The sequence below is a fragment of the Octopus bimaculoides genome, chromosome 7 (assembly GCF_046866305.1).
Source record: "Octopus bimaculoides isolate indiv1 chromosome 7, ASM4686630v1, whole genome shotgun sequence".
Classification (NCBI taxonomy): domain Eukaryota; kingdom Metazoa; phylum Mollusca; class Cephalopoda; order Octopoda; family Octopodidae; genus Octopus; species Octopus bimaculoides.
In genome coordinates, this window is record NC_142934.1 from 57,515,234 (window position 1) to 57,534,715 (window position 19,482).

The following is a 19,482-nucleotide window of genomic DNA, read 5'->3' on the forward strand; positions in this document are numbered from 1 at the left end:
ATGTATGTATGTATGTATGTATGTATGTATGTATGCATGTAGAAGTGTGTGTGTGTGTCCATCTATTGGTTAAGAAGGTATCTCCATATATACCTATCTACCCATGGACCAAGCTTTTTTTTTTGTTATGTAAACGACAACAAGCCAAAACTGTTTGTAACTGTTTATTTGTCTAGCGTCAGATTTTTACGTGTAAAAAGCTAACAATGGTTAAAGCAGGTACAAGAGAACCATGTTTCGTTGATAATGTCCAATAAAATCGAAACGTGCTCATAGCTCTACCATCGACAAACGATCAAACATTAGATTTCACCTTAAGCTCTGAAAACTATTTCTTGTCAATTTAATATAAATTTATTGAAATTATCTCCCCTGTTCTTTTTGGTAGTTGTTCACCAAAGAACAACTTCACTTCACCAAGAATTTTTAGCGCACGTATTCAGTATATCACTGTTCTCCTTTATATTGACGTTATACACCAGTCAATCAACGTCTCTCATGCTGTTTACTCTCCATGTTGTCTGGCTCTACTCCACCTCTCTCACTCTCACACACACATACATACATACATACATACATACACATATACATACGAACATACACACATACATATATAGTATATGCATACATATATACTGTACATAAATATCTATGCACACACACACAGTACATGTATGTATGCATACATGGACACGTACAAACACACTAGTGTAAATGCATGAATACATGCATAAAAGCATACATGTACATATAACTAACAACTCCAATTAAAATATTACTATTTGATTTGGATTTATTACCGTGTGTGTGTGTGTCTGTGTGTGTGTGTGTGTGTGTGTGTGTGTGTGTGCGCGTGCGTGTGTGTGTGTGCGCGTGCGTGCGTGTGCATGCGTACGTAATTTACACACATACAGCTGCCAACTCAGTGGATATAACTACGCCGAAACAAAAATAAATAATAATTTCTTATTGACATTATTGACAACTACTATTAAAACAATAATTATGAAGATCATCAGGGATTAGCCAATAAATCTCTTTTTATCTCTTAATTCATTTCAATACCACGACCACCACTGCCACTGTCACCACGACAGTGACGACGACGACGACCACCACCACCACCACTGAAACTAATATCATTACAACTTCCACCGTAACAGTATTAAATACTACTGAGATGCATCTATCGCATGAAACCAATAGTAGCACATAAAAACATATTATGCTTATTACATCATCAGATGGAGTACTATTTTAGTTAATATTATCATCACGGAACAGTACACTAAACACACACACACACACACACACACAAGAAAGTATATTTATGTACATATATACACAGACACACGCAAACACGCATATACATATGTATGTGAGTCATTGTTCAGTTTTATTTCAAGATTTCTTGTCAATAGAGAAAAAGCTGGTTTCTAACCTAGATCCAAGACTCCTTCATTGCAATTTCAACATCAACAACAGGGTATGTATGTATGCATGTATGCATGTATGTATGTATGTATGTATGTATGTATACAGATTCATATATTTTGCTTTATGTATATATTCTCATGCATATAGTTGCATATCTAAACATGCTCATATATACGTAAATGATAAACTTCTGGAAAGTTTTACAGATTTTTACAGTTCCGGTGATGGATTGGATCTATAGTCTTCGAATTAGCTTTCCCCTTTCTGGTTTTTGAGAAGCCTAATTTCTCAAGATTGGTATTTAGGCAGTGTGTTACATATCTCAGGGCTCCAATAATTACAGGTATAAACCTGAATTTGTAATCTGTATGTATGTATGTATGTATGTATGTATGTATGTATGTATGTTTGAATATGTGTATGTTAGTAAAATGATATAAACAATTCAATGACTGAGGGTTTCATGCATAGAACTTATCAAATTTATCTTTCAAAGAGCAATCAACTGACTAGTGTTTTGTTAGCTTGTAGTATTTGATTCATATCTAACGTCATACCAGAACAAGGTGTGGAGGAATCTTCATTCGTTTATCCCCATCGCCATGACAATATGGCGACTCCTTTTATGATGGCTCCAAAATTACACCGAATGAAACGTTGTGTTAACATCACATCCACAACGTGGAAAGATACAGATACAAGACACCGCCGTGAATTTCTTGAAGTTAGTCGGTCATGGATAACGCGCTTTTCTTCGCTTCTCTGACAAAGTAGGTGTCATTAAACTCTGATAAAGTCATTGAATGACATTTCTCATGACACCAGCAGACAAAATGGAAATGGTGTTGCTCCGGTAGCGGTGAGTAGGGATATGGTCCGGAGACCAAGAATGCCGGAGGTCTCAACTACCACAGATTCGACTATAAACCTCAACTGCCACAGGCTCGACTATAAACCTATCAGAGAACGACCGATACCGTAACAGTTCTTTATTTTTCTCAGCCTGACGAGCAGCGGAGCCTGGGATGGTAGCTGAAAACACCAAGTTGCCGCTAGAGAAGGTGTTACAACATGTGACATCCCAAATGAGGAGCCTACCGCCACGAAACGGGAAAATTGTCATACCGTCCGGCCTTTTACAATTCTCTCGATCTAACCCAGCTGGCTTGAGCTGGGAAGGGAAGTTTGCGGCGTCTAGACCCTGCTTTATGATCTTGTTAAGGGTTACATAGTGTGGAAGGCGGCTAGCGCTATGACGGCAGGGTAGTGTATGGAGGCCAAAAGAATCCAGTGTGGATCCGCAGCAGCATTCATGAGGCTCGTAGATCTGGAGACCAATCCTCAGAGAAACGTCAATGCGCAGGCAGTCGCTATCAAGCTGAGTGCCAGTTGCGAGTGATGGCACCACATTGAGCCAAGCTTCGCTGTAAGGTTCGGATTTTGAACGGAAACATACCAGACGTTGCTGGTCAAGCTGACGCACTAGCTCGTCTGTGGTCATGTTACATTGGATAGCGTCCCATTTCTTTTGAGAGGATCGGATGTCCACAGAGGGGAGAAGAGGGTGGACATCAGCTGGGCGCAGGCCGAGCTGGCTCCATGTTGCGTAGGCCGCCTCGCGTTCTCCAGTCACAAATGGTTTAGTTGTGTTGTGAAGAATGAGGACACAGAGACCAGAGATCGGGGCCGAGGCCACCATGTTTAATGGGTAAGGTTGCTTGTTGCCATCCAGTGTCGTCAAACCGAACGCTGCATATCTCTTCAGCGGCTCGTTGAATACCAGTATCGAGGTCCGCGAAGAGAGATTCGTGGTTGTAGCAAGGACCACTGCGGAGTGTATACGATAGCTTCGGTATGGCGAAGCAGTTCCTTAGCACGAACAATGCCGGGTGGGCGTAGATCACCTTCAGTCTGTCTGTCAGTTTTTCTAGCTGGAGAAGCTTAGACCTGAGGGTGGTGCGAATGGCAGATGGAGGGATCGGTGAACCAAGGATAAGGACGTCCTCCTTAGATGTCACCTGTAGCTGGCGAAGTAATGAACGTACGTCGGAGACGGAGCAATCGGTGTGTTATAGAAGCTCGATGTGTGTGTGTGTGTGTGTGTGTGTGTCTCTCTCTCTCTCTTTCTCTCTCACTCATTATATATATATACACACACACATACACATACACGCACGCACACATACACACACACAAACATATCTTCGAAGTTTCATTCTCTGGTAAAATTCTATGTATTTTAAACATTTTCTCATTATGGTTTATCTCAGACAAGAATTATTCAGGCAGAGCTGCTTCCCTTAGCTAAAGATCTCAAAATTGTGCGACCCGACCTCGTTTTCGAGGTTATTTTTGTAGTTAAAAAGAGTTGTTGTGCATATATATATATATATATATATATATATATATATATATATATATATATATATATACAATATATGAGTATATGCATATATATGTACATGTATGTACATACCTTCAGCCACATGAAGGTATGTACATACATGTACATATATATGCATATACTCATATATTGTTTGTGTATCACGACAGAACGCACGCGTTAACCTTTATACTGTAAGTTTTATATATATATATATATGATACATATATATATATATATACATACATACATATATATATAAATATACATACATACATACATAAATGCATACATACATACATACATACATATATACATACATACATGCATACATACATATATACATACATATATACATAATACATATATGTATGTATGTATGTATGTATGTATGTATAAGGTTAGTAGAGTTAGTAGCTGGAATAACCTTCTAAGGGATAAGAATATCCGCTTTACTACCGGTATAATTACCTATGTTACCCTTGGGCATACATTTGCAAGCATATTATGCTTATAGGTTACAGGCAATGACAAAGATCAACATGAGTTTATCAGAAATCAGATTTAAAGTAAACAGTAATTGGCTAAACGTTCCTAAATACATTCAGCCTAGTGGTCCTATGAATAAGTAAAAATACAAATCCCCAAATTAATTAAATGATTACAATTTAATTACTTGCTAATTATTATTATTATTGTTGCAGATGCAGGTTCATACTACAGTTTGCTCAATCATACTTAATATATATTATTATATTAATATTATTACTAACATTGTCGATATATCAACCCTTGCTTGGGTGCACACATATGGGGACTACCGTGATTGCACTTCCACGCATGCATTAATATGGCTAAGAACAATAATAGTTCATAGGAAAGCTCCGACTGCAATACAAAGTACGAGCAAATGCAATCTAAAGAGGTGTGAAGTTAATATTAAAATGTTAAATTTTGTTATACGGTGGGGTGGGGCATGAAATTGAGCAAATCTAATAGGAGGTCACCAATAAATGGAAGTAGTCCCATGCTGACTGAATTTAGGTCCAGAATGAAATTAAGTTAAACAAGGTAGATAAGTAAAGTTAGTTGCAAATAAAGCTATTGCTAAGGTGTCAGGTCCAGGCTCAATTTAGTGGGTGATGGTAATGGTGGGGGAATGGGTACTTATACCCTCTATATTCTAAATTAGGTTTATAGCTAAAAGAACTGGTATTTATTAAACATTGTCAAACATTTCATTTGGAATTGCAAGACATTGTATTCGAATTTAATTTTTCAAATCATCAATTGTCACTGGTTTTGCAGCGTAAACCTTATCTTTGAGATGTCCCCATAAAAAAAAAAAAAATCCATTGGCGTGAGGCCTGGGGAACGTTCGGGAAATTCAACGCTACCTCTCCTCCCAATCCATTTGTTTGGATTTGTTGCATCGAGGCAAGCCCGTACATCACAAAAAACAATACGTTAGTAATCGTCTGTCAAAGAGTGAGTACATCTTTTTGAGACACCCTGTATATATATATATGGGAGAATGTACGAAAAAAACAACAACAAACGAGGACAGGTGGTGTAAACAACAAAAGGATGTATTAGTATGACGCTCGGGAATACGGAAAGTCTTTAACGTTTCGAGCTAGGCTCTTCAACAGAAAGAATACGGAGACAAGGAGAAAAACACGGAGAAAAAAAATTGAATAGTGTCCAGTCAGCGGTATTCCCGAGCGTCATACTAGTACATCCTTTTGTTGTTTACACCACCTGTCCTCGTCTGTTGTTGTTTTTTTTCGTACATTCTCCTATATATATATATATATATATATATATGTATGTATGTATGTATGTATGTATGTATGTATGAACCTAAATATTGGTTTCAAATCCACCCTTATTTCTTAAGCCTAGTATTTATCTATCTGCCGAACCGCTAAGTCGGGGGAATGTAAACACATCAATACAGATTACCAAACGGTGATGGGAGGACAACACACACACACACACACACACACACACACACACACACACACACACACACACACATACACACACATATATATATATATATATATATATGCGACGGGCTTCTTTAAGTTTCCGTCAACCAACTCCACTCACAAGGCTTTGGTCGGTCCGAAGGTTTTGCAGAAAATATTTATCCAAGATGTAACGTAGTGGAACTTAACCTGGAACCATGTGGTTAGGAAGCAAGCTTTTCACCACACGACCACGTCTGCGTGTCTATGTGTAAATATATAAATGCAAGTAGGTATATGTGTATATTTTCTTCTGTCTAGTTACTTATCTATCTATCTATCTATCTATCTATCTATCTATCTATCTATCTATCTATCTATCTATCTATCTATCTATCTAATTATCTATCTATCCACGGTAGTGGCACGGCGGTTCTTTTTCGCAAGAGTCTGAATCTCCAAGTAAAGACGATATTTACGGACCCGGAGGGTAGACTGGTGGTCCTAGATGTGGACGGCAGCGACGGAGGCGCTTTTCGGTTGCTGGCAGTTTATGTGCCTCCTTTAACAGGTCGGTCAGACTTCTTTCGACGTCTAGAAGTATTCCTGGGAACGTCTCGTCCCTTACTTTTAGTGGGGGATTGGAATGCTACCTTGGACACGCATCTAGACTACGTGGGGAGTGACAAAACTAGAAGGGGATGCAAAGGCCTCATAGACCTGCTCAGACGCTTCCAGTTGTCTGACAGGTACCGACTCGACCACCCAAATGTGCCAACGTGGACTTGGAGCAACCGCATTGGGTCGTCGAGATCGTATCTAGATAGGATAGTGTGTAGGACAAGAGATAGAGATAGTTTAGGATGTCCACAGTTCCACATAGTCAGCTACACGGATCACAAACTTGTGACGTGTACGCTAGACTTAGATAAGGCACATAGGCAGGGTCCCGGTTACTGGAAACTAAACGCGTCTTTCCCGTCGAGACAGATTTTCAGAGACCGGATTAGCACGTTAGTAAAGAGGGCTTTGACGGGAGCCATCGTCAACAACAAATGGTGGTTTGCCCTCAAGAGAGCAGTAAGGGCGGAAGCAATAAGGTATACCAGGGCACTAGCTGTAGAGAGGAACAGAGTAGAGGGGGAGCTAGTGATAAAGTTAGAAGAGGCATTGCGAAGTGGCATCGCATCCGACGTTTTAGCGGCGAGGTTGGCCCTCGACCAACACTTCAATGCTAAACACGAAGGGTGTGCTGTCAGGGCAAGGATGCGTGCTCTGAGGAATGAAGGTGTTGGAGCCGCACGAGAGGCCCGGGTGGCGGAGGCGCAGCGGGGTAACAGAGCCACCATCCGGTCTCTGGTAGACGAACAGGGGCGCGAATTGCTCGAGCCGAGCAAGATGTGCGAGGCGTTTCAGCGGCATTTTGCCCGACTGTTCGGGAGGAGTGGCGAGCGAGAAGGCAGGGTGGACTTTAGTGCCTACCTGCACATCTTGCCACAACTCTCGGCAAGAGAGGCGGAGTGCTGCGAAGGGGTCATCACGGCGGAGGAGGTGAGGGACGCGATGGCGGGTTGCTCGACGGACAAATCTCCGGGTTTGGATGGTCTGCCCTACGAGCTTTACAACTGTATGCCAGACTTGTTTGGAGAAGTCTTGGCGGCCGTGTACTGCAACTGGCAGCAGAACGGGAGCATTCCCGGTTTTGTGAGCCGAGGAGCGGTAACGCTGCTGAAGAAAGATCCAAACAAGGGGGACGCCATAGATAACTTTAGGCCCATCACTCTGCTCAATGGAGACATGAAAATTTTGGCCAAGGTGTTAGCCAAGCGGTTGGCGCTTGTCATCGAGAAACTGGTCGGCACGGAGCAGACGTGCGCCGTGCCGGGCCGGAGCATCCATGACAACCTCCATCTGATGCGCTACATCATAGAGAGGGTAGTTAAGGAACCTGGCATGGGTGGGGCCCTGATCAATTTGGATCAATCCAAAGCTTTCGATAGGGTAGACCATCGATACTTGGAGGCCGTCCTCGAATCGGCCGGCTTCGGTCCCGTTTTCCGCGGCTGGATGGCTGCCTTGTACACAGGCATCCGTTCGGTTGTTCGCGTCAATGGACGTCTATCGGGACCCTTCGACATTGCACGTTCGGTTCGTCAGGGATGCCCCCTGTCGCCGCTCCTGTACGTATTGACTCTCGAGCCACTACTGCGGAAGCTGGCGGAAAATCAACCGGGATAAGTCGGTGGGTTTGCTGCTCGGCACCTGGAGAAGCAAGCCCATACCGTCCGGCAGCGCCTCAGTAGTGGGACGCTGGACGGACGGTCCGGTCAAGTTGCTCGGAGTCTGGTTCGGTCCGGACCTGCAAATGGAGAAGAACTGGGACGAGATAACGAGTAGGGTGGCCACTCTCTGCCGGCAATGGTTCGAGAGGAAGCTGTCCCTAAAAGGTCGGGTGGAGGTGGCGAACGCGTACATCGCGTCCGTCATCGAATACCGCCTGACCGTCGTGCCTTGTCCCGATCGCGCCATCACCGAAATGGAGCGCATCCTCTTCCGCTTTTTGTGGAAAGGAAGCGTTCCGATGGTGAGGCGATCCGTTTGTTGCCAACACCCGCTGAAAGGAGGGCTGGGCATGCCGTGGTTGATGATGCGCAGACATGCGCTGAGACTGCGACATCTCCGGCTCTACGTAGACGACGGCGAGCAGGTGTGGTCGCCGTTTGTGCGACGCGCTTTCCCGCAGCTCGTCTCCATGACCGAGCTGCAGTCGTGGATCAAAAAGAGGCCGAGGAATGGCGAATGGCACCGTGAGTGTCGCGTTGCTCTGCAACAACTTTGCCGTCCCGGGTCGACCTTGAGCGGCTGCATCACAACGAAGTCATTCTATAGGGGATTAGTGGAGGGCAGGTACGACGACGATCTCGGGGCGAACCTGGGCGTCGACGAGGAATACCTGACCCGCCTGTTCAGGACGACTTTCGGGCCGGGACCTATGGACAACTTCCAGAGATCCCTGGCCTGGCAGTGTTACCGAGAGGCGCTACCCGTTCGGGATAAGCTCTATAGACATGGCTCGCGAAATGCGGGGCCGACCTGCCCGAGAGGCGGTCAGAGCGATGAAACCGTTCTGCACGCACTCGTGCAGTGTCCAACCATTTCGGAGCTGTGGACTTATGTCGAACGACTGCTGTCGCGTGTGGGACGAGACGGTTTATCAACCGACTCGTCTATCGTTAATATCGTCACGCCTCCTTCCTTTAAACGGGAAGGAAGAGCTGTATTTATTGTACTTGTGGCTATGGCCAAAGAATGCATCTGGTGGACGCGTCTGAAAGGATTACAGACAAATACTTTTCTCTCTGGTCAATCTCTCATCAACTTTTTCAAGTATCACTTGAAAAGGAAGGTGAGAGTAGAGAGGCAAGTGTTGTCTAGCAAATGTTTCGAAAAAAGATGGATACATGTAGCAAGAATGGCACGTATAAATGACGAAGCCACCTTGACCATGATTCTATAAAACGTTTTAAAATTTTGTAAACAGAGTTACTTACGTTTCTTGCATAAATAAAAGAAATTTTATTTAACAAACTGTGATACTAAGGACCGAGGTTACCGTGGTCGTTTCGTAGGTTTTTCTTTCCACGGATAACCTCCCCATTTATTGGGAATTTTCTGTATTATTTCGTATTTTTTGTAAATACCCCAAACGTTTTGCGATGTTTTTTTTTCATCGTTGTCCCCACTTTTGTTTGTTTTTTCTGCTTTGTTTTCGCCCCTCTCGAAAAGAAAAAACTCTACATTTGTATTTTGTCCCCTCTGTGTTGAGCCCTGTGTGGCTAATAAAGAAACCTATCTATCTATCTATCTATCTATCTATCTTTGTCTGTCAGCTGCCTGTCTTTATCCGTTTATACCTATCGATTAATAAGATGTACTTATGTTTTAATATAGTGCGATGTATAAATGTGTATACACTGTATGTGTATGCATACATCTAAAGTGTGTGAGTGTAAGGGTGTATTTGTGTATTTGTGTATGTGTATATTGCACTTGTTTGTGTGTGTGTGTGTGTGTTGCAAATGTAAGTACAAGTATCCGACAGTATTTGACACACATCTGCCAAGTTAATTCCCCAAGATTACAGCATACAGTTGCTCTTTTATGTTATCGATCATCATTGTCCATTATTGCCGTTGTTATTATTGCTACGGCCGTTGCTGTTGTTATATTTTAAAGTTTCATGCATCTTTCTACTATACTACCAGATAGATGTTCCTTCTGTATCTTAAGTGTACGAAGTATGAAGTCTTTTAGTCGTGCAATATTGCGTTCTTATGTTATATCTACGTTGTTACGTTGTGGTACTTGTTTCATTGATTATGGTGTTATTTTAATGTTCTAAGACGATATGCGCGATGTGAATAAAAAGTTCTTGTTTTGTTGAATAGAAAATTATGGAGACCGCAGAGTATTTGCTATATCTGTTGTGTTATATAATAGGGTAGCAATGTATAAAATGTGATTTGTGTGGGCGTGAGTTGTTGATGTAACAAGTGTCGATTATATAAAAGTATATGTTGATTTATTTTACGGATTGTGCTATTTCATGCGATTATTATTGAGTTGAGTAAGGTGGCGAGCTTGCGGAATCGTTAGCACGCTAGACAAAATGTTTAGCGGCATTTCGTCCGTCTTCATGTTCTGAGTTCAAATTCCGTCGAAGTCCACTTTGCCTTTCATCTTTTCAGGGTCAATGAAATAAATACCAGTCGAGCACTGGGGTTGATGTAATCGACTTACCCCACTCACCCAAAACTGCTGGCCTTGTGCCAAAATTTGAAACCGTTATCATCGTGCAGAAGAAAGGCGGTTATCTGACAGAATCGTTAGCACGCTGAACAAAATTCTTAGCGCCATTTTGTCCATCTTTACGTTCTGAGTTAGGTAGGTAGGTAGGTAGGTAGGGAGTAGGTAGGTAGATTGACAGATATAGAAAAATATTTTTGTATAGAAAAATAGAAATAAATCGACAGGATTCTACATAGTTTCCGTCAACCAAATTCATTAGTGGTTATAGAACATAAGTACACAACCATGCGTTGTTGCTTAGTGTATTGAACATGGAGGGATAAAATGCAAAGTTAGAATCAACTTATGCTGAATTTAAATTCAAGCGGGGATGGACAGCATTAGATACCATGAGGTACTAAGTTCAATAGTCTACTGTTTAAACCACGTATCAGCAAAATCAATACGCAGTCGAAGAAAAAAAAAAGGCAATAATTTTGTAATTTTCATTATAAAAATAGTTCTATTCTCTACAGCCGACGAGGTGGCCGAGTGGTTAAGGCGATGGACTGCTAATCCATTGGGGTCTCCCCGCGTGAGTTCGAATCTCATCCTCGTCGTATAAATTTTGCATTCACTTTTATTTTATTTGTTCTCTAGTATCAAGAGCCATACGATGCAGGTTTGATTCTCGCTTTATGAAATCTTAATTTCGTTTACTTTTAGGAAAGAAGGGACATCAGAATATTCCATTTAACCTTACTTTCTCCGAAATCTTGGTAGAGATTAAGGAGAATGTTCATGTTCACCTTCAATAACAACAACAAATCTTAGTGAACCAACATGATGGAGTCTCAAGAGCACAGCTGCAACATATGGAGTGTCATCGGCACTTTTTATAGAACTGGTGGAGTCTGTTCCTCACCAGCCCTTAACATGGTTAATTTGCTCCAGAAAGTGAGACAAAGGGACAGATAGAAAGTAAGGGCGAACGAAAGCGAAGGATATCGATTCCGAAAGGATGAAAGGTAAAATGACTTCGGTAGGATTTGAACTCAGAACACAGGAACGGTTACTGCAAAGTAATCTAGCCGACGCTCAAGCGACTCTGCCATTTGGCCACCATCTCAAATAATCGCGAGAAATCTAATGTTAGATGGATCAATTTCGCCATAAACCCATCTTTCGGGGATCTATGTGACCAACGTAGTGCTTCATTCAAGCCAGTTTGGTTTCACCTGTCTAAAAGGGTAAGGGTAACGACGCCCTTCGGTTACGAATGACCATGGGATTGCACCTAGAAAGTTCTCCTCCAAGGCACAAGTACGGGTAAGGCTGTTTTTATGGAAGACCAGAAGTTACTCATGCATGCCAGCCTCCCCTCTCCATACCACCGACGTTATCCGAGGGCAAGGCAAAAAATACAGCTTGGCATTAGAAACTTCGCAGCTCATTTCTACTGCTGAGTGAACTGGAGCAATGTGAAATAAAGAGTCTTGCTCAAGAACACAACACACAGCCCGGTCCGGGAATCGAACTCACTACCTCACGATTGTGAGCCTGACACTCTAATCACCGAGCCATGCGCCACACCTTTATTATATCAGGAAATTGAAGGCAACTTCGGACTACCCACGGGACACTAACCCTAATTTTCAGCTAATGAAAACGAGCCCTGTACATGATTTGCAATGGTTCTTTTTCTTTTTATTCACCCCCAAAAGGATGAAATTGGGACCTGAATAAAAGACTTCTTTATAGTTTATGTCCATCACACTACACTCCTAAAATATTGTCTAAATCGACATTTCCTCAAGTATTCGATAATAACAGTAAAGCGATATGGGAGTCGTACGGACATGCAATAAAGGAGCACTAAATATACAATGCCTAATAACAATAAAACAGTACGGCCACAGCTGGAACTCTTTTGATCATCATTCTGAGAGTATGAAGGCTGACTTGGAGTTAGGCAATCATTCTAAGCGTATGAAGGTTGACTTCGTGCTAGACAGTAGTTACGTACACAACATCCCCACCCACCAATTATATTTGTATCTGTTTGTTTACTTTTGTGTAACTTATTCATAACACTGTTTATCTATGTGCGCTTCAGCATGGCATTGAACATTGACCCAAAACGTGCGTGTGTGTGTGTGTGTGTGTGTGTGTGTGTGTGTGTGTGTGTGTGTGTGTGTGTGTGTGTGTGTTATATTGAATAGTTGGATAATAAAAGCTTTTCTTTTTTCTTTATTTGCTTTACTGACATTACTTCAACGCCCAGTATAATATAATGTAATACATAGGTGTGTGTGTGTGTGTGTGTGTGTGTGTGTGTGTGTGTGTGTGTGTGTGTGTGTGTGTGTGTGTGTGTGTGTGTGTGTGTGTGTGTGTGTGTGTAATATCAATAGCTACAACATTATTAACAGTGTAATAGGAGCAATAACAATATAAGCAACAATGCCAGCAAAGAACTAGATTAAGATCTACAGAAACAGAAGTAACAACATCATCACCAACAACAAAAGCAGATACAAACACAATTAACAGCTCCACTACGATCATCGCCACCACTACCACTACCAACGACAACAGAGGAAATGAAAAAGCGTTAATTGATCTTTTCCTTTTGGCCGGCACATAGAAAAAAATAATTTTTTGCAACTAAACACTTTCAAATTTCGTATCCTGGTGTCATTTAAAACATCATTTACTCTTGGCGTTTTTAAGAAAATTCTTTATTTTCGAAGTTATTTCGTGTTAAAGTTGTCGTATTTCGGTAATTTCAACCAATCAATGACGTCTATTGAGGTGAAAACAATTACTGCTGTGGTTTGTCAACAAGACGTTCTGGCGGTGTAAATTTACTTTGTCATTGTTATTTCTGATATATTTACATTTGAGATACACGTGTATATAGTTTAATCAATTCAGAAACCGAAAGAAGCCCGTCGTATATATATATATATATATATATATATATATATATATATATATATATATATATGTATGTATGTATGTATTTGTGTGTGAGTCTGTATTTGTCTCCCCTCCATCGCTTGACAACCGATGTTGGTGTATTTAGGTCCCCGTAATATAGCGGTTCGGCAAAAGACACAACAGAGTTATTCACCGACACAACAGAGTTGGGACCTACATACACTGAAAGCTATGCCAATACTATGGAATAACAACAGAAAAAAGATGGTATAAGCACACTCAGAAAAGGTTACAGAAAATGAGAAAGCAACCATACTATGGGATATGCCAATACATACAGACAGAGAAATTAAGGTCAATAGGCCAGATATAGTTGTCAGAGATCATGAAGAAAAAAATTGCTTCCTAATTGATGTATCAATACCAACAGATGAGAACGTTTCTCTAAAAGAAATGGGGAAACTTTCAAAATACAAAGACCTGGAAATAGAGATAACTCGAATGTGAAGCCTAAAAACAGAAACAATTCCTATCATAGTAGGTGCCTTAGGTATAATAAAAAATATTCAGACAAATACATAACAAAAACATCAGGACTAACAAATATATATAATATGCAGAAAATAGCACTACTAGGTATTGCACACATCTTACGTAAAACACTTTTAATACAGTAACCATAAGAGCATCACAGCAGACCACAGCACATACCCAAGGCACACAGAGCTGCGCTTGGTAGTGCAGTGAAAGCACGTTATAAGAATAAGACCGCTGACTAATAATAATAATAATAATAATAATAATATCAGGAAGACATTACACGTGATAAAAATAAGACTACTGAATAACAATAATGCTGCTGCTGCTGATGATGATGATGAGTTCATTTATTTGCCACAAGGGCGAAAGATGAGAGGGACAATACAAAGACAGATATAAAGTGTTGGGGTTTACATATAATGAAATAATAAAAAGAAAGTTAAGTATACTCTGCATACACTGAAAAAGAAGCGACATCTACAAAGTGTACAAAGGTTTAAAAAGAAAAGAGGTGGGGAATAAGAAAATAAATTTTTTTAAATGACAAAATCTACCAGGTCATCGCCTCTCGATGAAAATTATAATGATGATGATGAAGATGAATTCTTGCATATATGTAGAGATAGAATATATATATATATATATATATATATATATACATATATATATATATATATATATATATATATATATATATATATATATATATATATATATATATATATATATATATATATATATATATAATGCGAGAGAGTTAGGGGTTGAGGGTTCAACCCACTAAGGGATAGTATCTATCCAATATACTGCTGGGAGGGTACCCACTTATTGTTACACTAGTGTTATACCAAGTGCAATAAGTGGGAGCGGATAAAAGGGGTGGTTACCCTAAATTTGTATATCAATTAGAAAATGGAGGATAATATACTGAACCCAACTACTTGCAGACAGTGTATCCCGTTGAATTCATTAATTTAATTCATACCTATAGTGACAAAAAAAGAAAAAAACCCACCCAAAGTACAGGTGTTTATAAACACCTGTACTTTGTTTTTTTTTCTTTTTATGTCAAGTAGTTGGGTTCAGTATATTATCCTCCATTTTCTAATTGATATATATATATATATATATATATATATATATATATATATATATATATATATATATATATATATATATAGATAGATAGATAGATAGATAGATAGATAGATAGATAGATAGATAGATAGATAGATAGATAGATAGATAGATATACATACATACATATATACATACATATACACACATACACACACAGATAGATAGATAGATAGATAGATAGATAGATAGATAGATAGATAGATAGATAGATAGATAGATAGATAAAAATCCAATCTGACCTGCTAGGAAACTCAGATACATAATATCCTTTTCTGTCTCGTCTAGGTTTTTCCAGTGGCTGAGATAACATCCAAGAGTGGGGCTCACGGGTCGAGCCACCACATACTTGCCGTGTCTTCCCGATAGTCTCGTTTTGTTCGTCATTTTGATTCACTCTTCACAAAATCCGGAGCCTTAAAACCAAAGGTTATGTTATCCTTTAATTAGTTTCCCTGTTGGATTCGAAACTACTCCTTAGTTTTTCTTTTGCTATAAAACTATTAACTCTTTGCCAATCCAAAAGTATTTTCAAAAGTTTGTCCAAAACGTTTATGCTTGTTTTCAAACTTTTACTCCAGCCTTTGCTTCATACGTTCTGATAAACATAAAGCCTTCTTTTCATAAGTCTTAAATTACTCTGGTGGTCGAAAAAAATATTGGGAATGCGTATCATAAATGAACACCAGGGTAATATGTCCCGTGTATCATGTAATGCACAACAGGCAAAAGGTTAATGAATTAAGTCTGGGAGTAATGAAGGCTTTACTGTTGCAAGTGTTGTTTTTGCTGTAGTTAGTTGTTTTGTTGTTGAAAGTATGGGTAAGTATTTGTTACTTAACGAAAGTAAAAGTGAAAATAGAAAAATTCTTCAAAGAGACATTAAGTTTGTTCTCTGCCAACATACAAGAGGCTTGTGTGCTACCGTGTTTCTCTTACTCTCTTCTTGTAACGAAGATGCTGGTAGATATAGGGAGTGGATGAAGAATGTAAGCAACCACCTGCTAGAGACAATTAAACTCCTGTCTTCTTCTTCTTCTTCTTCTTCTTCTTCTTCTTCTTCTTCTTCTTCTTCTTCTTCTTCACTTCCTTCATCATCTTCTTCAATTTCTCTTCCCCTCTTCTTCATCTCCTCCTCCTCCTCCACCTCATCATCTTCATCTTCATCAGCATCATTATCATTATCCCGTTTCCTTTCGAATCTTCTTAAATTTCTTCTGCATTTTGTTGTTTATGTTGTTATTTCTGGGGAGGTGGGGTTGCATCATTGTTGAGGGTAAAGCCGTTTTGTTTGTGACAAGTATGACCTTACCCGATAGTGACAGCTTTTATTCTATATATACAATATATTATGTTTGTGTGCATGTACGGATTTATGTGTGTGTGTGTGTATATGTATGTATGTATGTATGTATGTATATGTAAGTATGCGTGCGTTCATACATGTATGTATATATATATATATATATATATATACACACACACACACGCAAGGAAGTTGATTTTAATCAGCCAATGTCAGGTATAAGCGATCTTCAATTAAAGATGTAACACGCCAAGTGAAACACCAACAATAATGTCAAATTGTTTCGTGGCAGTTACAAACGTCTTCTTTTCTCAACGATAATCCGGCTTAACACGACCATAAACCCAGAATCAAATCTTAATCGATATCTTGATTTATCATCTTAGCTTAATCGTTATTTTCATTGTCATTACCATCATCGTACATATCAACATTATTTTTTTCATTTACTGCCTTCACTATCACCACCACCACCACCACCATCATAATCATCATCGTCGTCATCGTCGTCGTTGTTGTCATTTTCATTACCATCATTATCATCTTTACCAACACTATCACCATCATCTTCGTTACCCCCACCCCCACCACCACCACCGCCACCACCACCACTACCACCACCACCATCACCACCATCACCACCACCACTCCACCACTACCACTCCACCACCACCACCACCACCATCACCATCATAATCATCATCGTCATAATCATCGTTACCATCATCATCGCCATCATCCTAATTATTATAACCATCATAACCAGCACCACCATCATCATCCTCGTCATCGTAATCATCATCAACAACAACATCTACACTACTACTATTACCAGCACGACCACAAACACCACAATCCCTATAATCACAGTCACCATTATCACCGCTATTGTTCATTCTCATCACAAGCCTTATTAGTGTCATAATTACCACCATTATTAACGTCATCATTAATACCTTCAAGGTCGACTATAATTTTCCATACGAACTGTACACTGGGGAGGGTTGAATAGGGTGTCTCTTCCAGGTCAGATAATTTGTGGATGGGGTGAGTGAGAGTAAGTCGATCACACGTACTGATAATAGTGACTGATATATTCTATATATTCTACCAACCACGGAAGGATAAAAGGCTAAGGTGAATTTGGCGAGATTTGAACTCGCAAAAGAGTAAAGAATAGCATGGAATTTCGCAAAGAATTCTGTCCTCAATTCTTCAAAGTCTACCAAAATAATGATAATAATAATTTCTATCATAAGCACAAGGCTAGACATTTGTTAGTCAGTTAAATGGAATCCAGTGTTTGTCTGGTATTTTGTTTTTAGGCCTTCTTCCCTACGCCGTCCATCTCACCTGTATTTCTACGCCCATGTCTGGAATGACCTTATGATTTTATGATGGCCAAAAGGATTTGCAAGTCCATCCTGACTTTTCTTGACTCATTATTTCCTCATTACCTTGGATTTCACAATCTACTCATATTGCGCTACAAAGATAACAACGAGCTACGAATTCCTGTGTTGCCTTGACCCATGTACAGTAGCGAAAGTATTATGTAAGACTGGGTCATACCATTCCAGATTCTCGCTCAATAAAGAAAAAGCTTTGCCATAATCGGCTAGTTCCTGTTTTTTTTTATAGTTTTTCAAGGGTATGTAAATAGCCCCTACTAGTTTGGAGGAGCCATAAGTAAATAAACTTTCTTCTTTCTGGGACTTAGAGAAAAATCTCCCGATAAGGAAAGAGACGTAACAGAGTCTCACCAGACTTGTGTCTCTATCCTGTTCAGATTCAGAATCTGCCTACTTCTTGTGACGTTTGCGAACGGACGTTGTGCATTGCTACAGATGCTGTTTTAATTGCTACCGTTGCGTGAGCCTTCAAATAAATTTTTGTGTCAGAAACACCAAACATTTTTTTTTATTGTTTATAAAATTTCATGTTTTCGTTTCTAAAATTTCTCTTATTCTGCGTGTATGTGTTGTATGTAGACATTTGTTTGTGTGTGTGTGTGTGAGGGGGGTGGGGGTGGACGAGCAACCTTCATTACAAAATGTCGACCGCGCATTTTCTATCAACTATTGGCTAGCGAGCTAAGTTTTTCCAAAATGTCTTTACGTGAATATGACAGAAAATGGGGTAACATAAATTCCTCAACTCCTTCAATAACAATTCTGCGCAATAATGAACAAATAGTTATCCAATTTCTGCAGCTCTCGACAAAATATAATCCTTGGAATGGAACACAGATGATTTCTAACATTCGCACCAGATAACAAATTTTTTAAGGGGAAAAGTATAATCATTAAAAATAATCCAATGCATTACACACACACACACACACACACACACACACACACACACACACACACACACACACACACACACACAAGTATCATAGGAGTTATTTGTTAAAAATACAGTAAAAGATAATAAAACAAAGAAATAAATATTCTGTGAGTTAGGGTAACTTGAAACCCCAACCACATAACTACTAACAGTACGATTATCTAACCTCGTTTTAGTTTATTCAGCTCAAATTTGACAGCCTGGCTGCCTGACTCGACTTACACACAAAATCAAACAGAAAGCGCGATCTAATTTTCTCTCTATCATTACTTTTGATACGACACTGAAAGAAGAGAATAAAGGTTTTGTTAGGGAAAGAAAACATCTCATTTTCGTGGAGTTTGCCTTTCATCGCAGGCAATAGGTAGAAATAAAAACAAAACAAAACAGAAACATTGCCTAGTGTGGCTGCATGACCTAAAACGATCGTTAATGTAACTCTTGTTACACAATACTACTTACACAGTTTGTGTCACCACACCCCGGCTGACAGGGCTTGGAATGTTCCCAAGCTTAGCTGTCATTTGTGATACATTTAACAAGCCGGCCGTACATACACAAGTGTACTTAATAAAGAAATACGGCCGTACATACACACACATATACGTACATATATGTGAGTGTCTATC

General features: G+C 39.8%; 1 protein-coding gene and 1 non-coding gene across 7 annotated transcripts in view; one reads left to right on the plus strand and one right to left on the minus strand.

Annotated features, from left to right (window-relative positions):
• The window catches only part of LOC106879046 (apoptosis-stimulating of p53 protein 2), a 252,795-nt gene that overhangs the window by 145,678 nt on the left and 87,635 nt on the right, over positions 1–19,482 (minus strand). The gene's annotated exons all lie outside the window — the stretch shown is intronic.
• Positions 11,120–11,201, plus strand: Trnas-gcu (transfer RNA serine (anticodon GCU)). The gene has a single exon. It is a non-coding gene; the product is annotated as a tRNA-Ser (tRNA).